Source organism: Lolium rigidum, chromosome 2 (assembly GCF_022539505.1).
Source record: "Lolium rigidum isolate FL_2022 chromosome 2, APGP_CSIRO_Lrig_0.1, whole genome shotgun sequence".
NCBI lineage: Eukaryota > Viridiplantae > Streptophyta > Magnoliopsida > Poales > Poaceae > Lolium > Lolium rigidum.
The window spans coordinates 96,421,334-96,427,625 of record NC_061509.1 but is presented as its reverse complement, the minus strand read 5'-3'; the positions used below and the strand labels follow the sequence as shown (position 1 = coordinate 96,427,625).

At 48.8% G+C, this 6,292-nt stretch overlaps 1 pseudogene; it reads right to left on the bottom strand.

Annotated features, from left to right (window-relative positions):
* Positions 1 to 2,727: 2,727 nt before the first annotated feature.
* On the bottom strand, positions 2,728 to 4,611 carry LOC124686957 (annotated as a pseudogene).
* Between the last annotated feature and the right edge of the window lie 1,681 nt (positions 4,612 to 6,292).

The window sequence follows — 6,292 nt, the reverse complement described above, 5'->3', positions numbered from 1 at the left end:
TGCACAACATGATCGTTGAGAACGAGCGTCATGATGGCCGCAATGAGCACCAATGGGATTTCCAATGTGATCTGGTTGCGCCAATCCTTAGAGCATCATCCTGGTAGCAGTATCTGCATATGAATGTTGAAGTCACTGACGAGAACATCTCCAGACGTCTACAGACGGATCTGATTGAGCATCAGTGGGCATTGGCTGGCCATGAAGACAATGCATAGAGGTCAATATCATCTTATTTTCTTGTAGACTTTTAAGAATTTGGATATAATAACTGAGATTACTTTGAACCTGTTAATTTGTTGTTTAAAACAACCCAATTCATGCGGACGCGCAAATGCGTCACCCCACTGGAGGCACCCCAGACGCAAACGGACGTGGGTTAAAAAACGACCAATTTCGTGTCCGCTGCCTGACGCAAACGGACGCAGGCGACCATTTTGCGCGTCCGAAATGTGTCGCTCCGTTGGAGATGCCCTTAGGCCTGCTCGCGACGGTCTTCGATCTACCAGCGGCAGTACAACCGCCAGTGGCGAGAGAAGAGAGAGGAATTATGGCACGCATTCTCGAGGCATCGTGGCGTCTCCCGCACTTCCCGACTCGTGCAACTTTTCTACCGATCCCGCACGCCAGCGCCTGGCCGGGGAAAAACAGCCGAATGGAGCGTTGTCGTCGGGCCATGTTTTCCCTGCACCTGGGCTGCTTTGAGAATCATGCCGTGCATGCAATCTTTTTCCGAGTGGGCCACCAAAGGACCCATTTTTTTTGTCTCAACTCATGCGAGAAACACCATTTTTGGCAACCGATCAGGCCCGTAAGATTTGGATGAACCTCAGTCAAATACCGTGCCTCAATGCCTATCTGAGCTTGCACGTAGTGTTTTGTACTTTTATTGTCACATTACATGTTACTAGCACAACGCCCGTGCGTTGCTACGAGTAGACATAGGATTCGACTAATTTATTTAGAAAAACAATCATAGAGAACATTTTAATATTATTATATTCAAATGATCAGTGGAAATACTTCTTTCTTTCCAAACTTACTCAATTTGTATGTTCTAGAATTTTTGCAATTAATTGGTTGTTTGCTCTGCCATCATGTTACCTAAACTTGATCCGGCCAATAGATTGATATGTGTTTGGGTATTCCATTCCATTGAAAAAAAAAATGTTTATGTCAGAACATAATACAACACGTAAACTTTGGTCCTATGAAGGATTTTCTTCCTAGAACCATTTGTTGGACAAGCAAACTAAATCTGACAATTTCACTCATAGAGATAGGACTATATATAGATGCCTTCATATGATTAAGCATGTCCACTCAGTAGCAAGAAGGCAACAGAAGAACTTGGCTAGGAGAGATTTCTCCTATACTTCAAGTTTGAGCAAGTTCTGGAGGTGCATTCATCAAGTTAACAAATCATTTAAGGTCTTAGAAAATATAATTACTACTAATTAGGTAATAAGCATCTCTCAGAGTAGACAGTTTTAATAAGAAGACTACCAAAGTAGATGAAGCAATGGGTTTTTACTTATATTCTTGTGTAGCCTACATCATACCGGTCGACGTGCTATCTGCTAATATTCAGTCGAGTAGGAAAGCTTTGTGTGCTAATCTCACTCATCATCTAGAGATTTGTAGCAAAATATTCAGAGAGCTGCAATTGTCCGTTAAAATTGGTATAATGAACCAATCCTTGATACAGTGAAATGGATTAATATATAAATGTCTAGACCATGGACTCATGTACCTAAAAATCGAATCAGACTACGAATAATACACACGGATCTGACAAATTAAACAGCAAAAATCAATGGGCAACATCCAGCCATCCACATCCATCAAAACGAGAAAGAAATCCAAGAGATCTGGGAGGGGAGAGGTGGCGCTGTAGGAATACATCGATGCTGCCTAGTGCTATAGACAAACGAATATCGAGACCATGACAGTGATGGCTTCAGACCGGAGATTCTTAGTTCATGGCGCCCGCGACCGGAGATTCTTAGTTCATGTCGCCCGCATCAGCACGAGCCTCCTTCTCCTCCGCCCCTCTCCCCGCAGCCAGCGCCTCCGCCCTCCAGTCCTCCACTCTTCTCAACAGAGAAGGGAGCTCGTGCCAGCGCAGTGGAGCCCAGGGCGGCACGGGGCAGGTGGCGGCGTAGTTGGGGAAAGAGGAGAGAGAGGGCTGCGGGAGAGAGAGAGAGGGCTGCGGGAGAGAGAGAGAGGACTGCGGGTTGCTTTAATGATTGCTAGGGGGCATATTGCAAAAGAGGCAGACGTACTACGGTCACATCCAGATTTAATAGTAAAGATTATTTGACAAAAAAATTGATCGTGAAAAGCTGCTCATGTACGACATAGATAATAATAATACCTATATTGATACTTTTTTCCAATTGTATAACATGTGTGACATAGAAAAATGCAAATATCGTGCCTCCGTGAATCTATTCTAGCATTACGCGTTAACATTTGACAACAAATTTGATCAGTGAAAAGCGGATTATGTGCAACATAAATTATGTTGATATTTGTATTGATATATTTTTTCCAATGGTGTAACATAGATAAGTACATTATTACTCGTATATAATATAGAACACCGTATAAGCTGAGATTGAAGGAGCAGTTATTACAGACGTGAAACAATATGTTTATCACCTACTAGTCGCATTTGTTGATGTTTGCTTCCGGGTTCCGCATATTATTACTTGACGTAGTTGCTCAACTGTTGACGACCCTGCAGTTGAGCCTGATCTGGCCGGCGGCACCGGTGAGCGGGGCGATGTTCCCCATCTTTACCATCGCGGCGGCGAACTCGTTGAAGAAGGTGTTGCTGTTCGATCTGTACTGGCTCACAACACTAGCCTGCGACTGCGTGCCGCCGGGGTTGTACAACTCCTGGTCCGAATGAATCAGCCCCTGCCTGTTGGCGAGGTTGTCGTAGAACTTGTTGTCGAAGACGAGGTCCGTCTGTTTGTCGATCGGCGCTAGCTTGGCGTCGGTGCCCGGGGCCGCGGAGGCGCAGGTGCTCTTGAGGTTGGTGGCGAATACGGGGTCGATGTTGGTGTCATTGTAGATGCGGTCCCGGTAGTTCTTGCACTGCGCGAAGCCGATGGTGTGCGCGCCGGAGAGCGCCGTCATCTCGCGCGCCGTAAAGCCCTTCTTGGCGAACCCGGCGATGAGGCCGCCGATGTTCGCGAACGGCGGCGGGAGGTCGCTGTTTGCCTCGGCTCGAGGTTTGCGTTCGTCGAGTCGCGCCGGCCGAGCGGCACCGTCCAGGTTGGTCCGCCGAGCTGCAAAACGACGTACCACCCGGTTAGTTGGTGGTGAGCATTAGAACGTATACTCGGTCTCGGTGGTATATACGTGCCTTAAGGGTGCTGTCGCGTGCTGCGAGGGCGAGCACTAGTAGAAAACCTCTCATCCATCTAAGCCATTGGTACCGGTTCCCTTACGAATCGGTACCAATGGGGCCATTTGTACCGGTTTGAGGGCTCAGGTGGGCGAGGAGCTTTGGTACCGGTTTGGGAGGGGCTTTCGTACCGGTTCGTGTTAGGAACCGGTACGAAAGGTCTTCGGCCAAAATTCAGACGCGTGGTGGGGCCCGGGCTGGACCTTTGGTACCGGTTCGTAACACGAACCGGTACCAAAGGGTACGCCTCGGAGAGTACCACTATGCATGAAGATCGATCTTCATGCATAGTGCTACTTAATTTGCGATCTTATGCAATAACATGTGTGTTATATTATATGCACCAACTTGCTATGCATCATATTGATCTTCATGTACTACCTAAACCCAAACGCGTTTCGGTTGCATCGACGCGATATGAAACAAACCGATATCCCTAAACCCCTCCAAAAACCCTAAAAAACCAATTCTCTGCCGCGGCAGAGATTTGGGCAAATTCCCTCGCCGCGGGGAACCTTTGGTACCGGTTCGTATTACCAACCGGTACCAAAGATCCTTAGCCCTGAGCTCTCCTGGTGGCCCACGTGGAGGCCCGTTTTATACCGGTTCGTAAGCAACCGGTACGAAAGGGGGGGGCTTTAGTGCCGAATAATTTGTACCGGTTGCAAAACCGGTACGAATGCCCCTCTGGAATCGGTACGCATGAGAGATTTTCTACTAGTGGAGGATGTCGGCGCAGGACACGACGCCTGGACAGACAGCCTCCACCTTGGTCTTGATTGCGTCGACGACCTCGGAGCCCCTGACCGAGTTCACGTTCCCGAAGCCGGTCTTCTCGCCGACGAGGCCCGGGGCGTCGTCGAGAAGGATCGATCCGTCGCAACCCTAGCAAAATTAACGCAGCCGCGGAGGCGTGGCGACGTTACAGAATCGAGCGATTTTTCACAAGGAAACGACGAGGACCTAGCTTAGCTCGATCGTACCTGAACAAAGCAGTCATGGAAGTGGAGGCGGAGAAGGGAGGCGCCCATCCGTTTCTCCGCGAGGATGGCCTGGCTCGTGGCGTCGCTCACGACGCTCAGCAAGGTCGGACAGCTCAAGGAATAGAAGTTGGGGCTGAGCTGCCCGTAGGTGCCCGAGAAGACGAGGAACAGCGCAAGCAATGAGCAAAACCAGCTAGCGGATGAAGCCATGGCGATCGAGCACTGCTCCCAAATCTTGCAGTGTATTTTGCTAGTTTGCTTGAGAATGTCACGAGCTGACTGAGTACTCAGCGTACCCTACGTACCGCTACTTATAGAGCTACTATTGCGTCGCATCCATGCAACATAGCTGGCCTCATATGCTTATACTCCTAAAATCCAAATCAAGTCAGAGTTTGCCTTCTCGACTGCGAGCGATCGGCCGGGTCGGTCGTCGTGTTAAACTAGCTACCAAGTTACGTACAAAAACGTACGTGCGAGCTGTTGTGCCGGCAAAGTTAATGAGCTGCATATTGCATGTGCTCCAGGCCAGCCCAGCCGCCCCGTGCAGGCTTGTTTCCTAAGCTTGCTTCAACGCGCGCGCTCCGGCTCCGGCCGTGAGAACTGCATCTGCACGCACGTCGACCGAGCTAGTTGCTGGTTGCACTAGTGGAGAAGAGGTCTTTGGTCCCAACCAAATGTCCCAGTGCAGAACCAAACCGGAACTAATGTGGGCATTGGTCCCGGTTCGTTTTGCCCAGGGCGACCCCACTAGCTCAGAGCTTGTCCGGTAGTGGTCTTTGGACCCGGTTTGTAATACAAACCGGGACTAAAGGGTCCACGGCAGGCGCGCGCAGGCCGTGTCAGCGTGGGAAACCTTAGTCCCGGTTTGTATTACAAACCGAGTCCAAAGCCCCCTCCGGACCCGGTTTGTGTTACAAACCGGGACAAGGTCCCCAATCTGGCTATATTACCTTGCCCTGCCCAAGTGTGAGCCACACTTGGCCATTTTTTCACTTTCTTCACAAGAGGGGTGTATTGCTCTCCTCTCTTGTTCACATGCACAAGAGGTGTTTGATGAAATGCTTAAGAGGATTTGCCACTTGAGTTTACACAAATCAAGCCACACTTAACTTGTTTTTTTCTTCTTCATCGAGGTTAACAACTTTATCCTTTTCATCCGTAATTGATAAAATGCATGTGTATATATACATCGTGATGTTCCGTAATGGTTTTGATCAGCTAAATTATATCATGCGGATGAATCGGCAATGGATGTACATTGACCGACGGTTTGACGAGTTCACTTCGGGCCTGGATAATTTTATGGCCGTGGCGGAGGCAAACAAACATGGTGGCTTCATGTATTGTCCATGTGTCAACCGCAAGAATACCGTAAATTACGCTCACTCGAGTCTCATTCACAGCCACCTTCTGCGATCCGGTTTCATGCCCGAGTTACTATTGTTGGACCAAGCACGGAGAAAGAGGGGTTATGATGGAAGACAATGAAGAAGAGGAAGAGGATGATGACGGTTATCCCAATTTCCCCGAATACGATGATACCGCGAAGGCGATGAAGACAATGAAGTAGAAGATCAAGAGGCACCAGATGAGCTCGCCGATGATGATCTTGGTCGGGCCATTGCTGATGCAAGGAGAGAATGTGAAACTGAAAAGGAAAGGTTGGCCTTTGACAAGATGATAGAAGATCACAACAAATTGTTATACCCAACTTGCGAAGATGGCCATAAAAAGCTAGGAAGCACACTGGAATTGTTGCAATGGAAGGCGGAGAACGGTGTCACCGACTCGGGATTTGGAAAGTTGCCGACAATAATTAAGAGGAAGCTTCCAAGGGGTAACGAATTGCCCGCCGATACGTACGAAGCGAAGAAGATTGTCTGCCCTC